Below are 2,786 nucleotides of genomic sequence, written 5' to 3' on the forward strand. Positions count from 1 at the left end.
CCCTCATGAACTTGGTACATGCCCTGAGGCATTCCCGAAACTTCTTCAACAACATTAACTTTCTTCGCTTCCTTTTTATCAAGCTTCTTTGTTAGTAAAGAAATATTTGTCTAGAGTCTGCTGAGTCTCTTAATTCTCCTTCACAATATTATGGATCATTGGAGCTCTATAGGATACACTGTCAGTACCACCCAAAATCCATGCTTGATTGTGAGTAGTAAGCCTATCAAGCAACTGAGTGATTCGGGCATATGTCTTGTCCATAAAACACCCACCAGCTACATTGTTCGCCACTGCTTGTGTTAATGGATCTAGTCCTCTATAGAACTTCTCCATCAATATATGTTCTGGAAAATCATGATTTGGAGACTTCTGCAAATATTCCTTGAATCTCTCCCAAGCTTCAAATAGTTATTCCCCCGGAAGCTGTTTGAAATCATATATCTTGTCACGAATTTCAGCTTTCTTGCTAGGCGGAAACCACTTCTTGAGAAAAATAGCAACCAGCTCTCCCCACGTATGAATATTGTTGTGGGGCAGCATCTCAAACCAAACTCTTGCTTCACCGGCTAAAGAGTATTTGAAAACTCTTAGCCGAATAGCATCATCTGGAATAGCATTCTGCATATATTGGGCATACATACCACAAAATTCTTCAAATGTTGGTGAGGGTCATCATCGGTAGAGGTCCAAAAATATCCCTCAAGTTTGAGCAGTTAGTAGATAGTGGAGTCAATCTTGCAGTTTACAGCATTCACCCTAGGTGGAACAATAGCAGATGCATATTCCACCTCGTCTAGCATATCCGCAAAGACATTCTCAACCTCCACTTCCACTGGTGGGTCTTGCGCTTGCAAACCCCTATTACCACCTGCTCCATGTCCTCCTCTTTTGTTCATGATCTCTTGGTTCATAGGAAACAGAAAACAAGGTGTGATGGAATAGAAAAGGACTTTAAGTAAAGCACAATATATATTTGGTAATTTCAAAACCGTATTCCCCGATAACGGCGCTAAAATTTGATATGCTCAAATTACACCTATTAAATGGCGTAAAGCGGACGATGTCAAATATAGTAACCAAACAAGGTTGGGGTCGAATCCCACAGGGAATAGGGTGTGAAAAGATTACTAAATTAGTTGAATATTTTCTTGCAGTCTTAATTTCGTATTCCGTTGAGTTTGTAAAAGATTGTTTGTTTATTAACTAGATTGCTTTGATTGTAATAAAGATGATTAAACAAACCAAGGTTGTGTCTCCTTTTAGATGAAGTGTATGCTATGGGTATTGATCTTGATACTTCTAATGGATCGTTGTACGAATGCACTTAACCTTTAATTGAATCCCTAACATTTCCCAATAGTTAAGGACATCTCTCTTTATGATTTTCCCAAATATAAAAGAGTTGATATGAAGAACGGTTAATATGTGCCAAGTAAATTCCTCTTATTCTTAAGTGAATCTACTAAATGAGGGTTAACGTCCCGAGTTCTTGTTACTTGTTCTTACCATACCCTAGCTTATTTTTCCAAATAAATTAAGGTTTATGGCTTAAGTTAATGTTTTCAACCATCAACTAACAATGAATAATGAAGAAATATACCTTAACAACCCATTATGCATATATCAATTCCAAGTCCCAATCACATAACACCCATCATTGGGTTCACAACCTTAGCAATGAATTGAGCTACTCATATTGAAGAACGAAGAACACAATATAAAAGAATTCATCATGCTTACTATTGATTAGAATAAGAATAAAGTAATTGCAATTGTCTTGTCTTGTTCTCCAAAAAGCTCCAAAAATAATAGAGTATTGAATGCTAAGAGAATAGTACTGAAATCTGACCCAGAATAGTCTAAACAAACCCTACAATAAGTATTTATAATGGTCCAAGTCGTGAGAAATAAGGTGATAAAACTGCCCCCGTCGGCAGCTTATACGGACCGTAAAACATTATACGGTCCTTCAAATTTCCTCATCAGCCGTCAAAATGCTATCTTCACTTTTTTTGCACTCCTATTCGACGGATCGTAAAATATTATACGGTCCGTATAAATGCTTCGCAGAATTTCCTTTGGTTGAGTTACTCTCTGTTGCTGCTTGACGGTAAGTTTTGCGGTCCGTCAAAGGTTATGCGGCCTATCTTTTTGCTCCGTGAAATTTCTTTTGATAACAGGTCCTTTGTGACAAGTTTATGGTCTAGATAACGTTCCGCAGAATGTTTTACGGTCCGTCTTTTGTTCCGTCAAGTTGTATGTTCAGTTACTTGCTAGTTTTCACTCCTTTTTGCAATCCTTTCACGTAATTCTCTAACTTTCGCCATATAGACACTAAATACCTGAAACACACGAAAACCCCATAAAAACGACACAAATTTGCTTGAAAATAAGTAAAACTCTCTGTTAAAAGCATCACATGTGCCGAAATTATGCGGCACATCAACATCCCCAACTTAAATATGCATAAGAAGTGTCAAGTATGTGAAGAAACTCCTCGACTTTCTCATCGTCCACCAAGTCCTCACCATATACCAATGCTATCTCCAAAGAATCTCTTGAAGCTAGAAAGTAATCAAGTTCCGCATTTATTAGCTCGGACTCCACAATGGTGATCATCTTCAATTCCTCATAATGGGGCGGAAGATTAGTAGCTTTGAACACATTAAAAGTAGCTTCTTTCCCATCAACTATCATTGATATCTTCCCATCTCTGACTCGGATAACTGCATCAACAGTCGCTAAGAATTCCCTTCCTATGATGAGAGGGACATTATTATCTG

General features: G+C 37.8%; 1 non-coding gene across 1 annotated transcript; it reads left to right on the forward strand.

Moving 5' to 3' along the window:
- The first annotated feature begins 352 nt into the window (after nucleotides 1-352).
- On the forward strand, nucleotides 353-458 carry LOC132054992 (small nucleolar RNA R71). Its single transcript, XR_009414461.1, has one exon. It is a non-coding gene; the product is annotated as a small nucleolar RNA R71 (small nucleolar RNA).
- The last annotated feature ends 2,328 nt before the right edge of the window (nucleotides 459-2,786 follow it).

This window comes from Lycium ferocissimum, chromosome 4, assembly GCF_029784015.1.
Source record: "Lycium ferocissimum isolate CSIRO_LF1 chromosome 4, AGI_CSIRO_Lferr_CH_V1, whole genome shotgun sequence".
In the NCBI taxonomy this organism is placed as follows: domain Eukaryota; kingdom Viridiplantae; phylum Streptophyta; class Magnoliopsida; order Solanales; family Solanaceae; genus Lycium; species Lycium ferocissimum.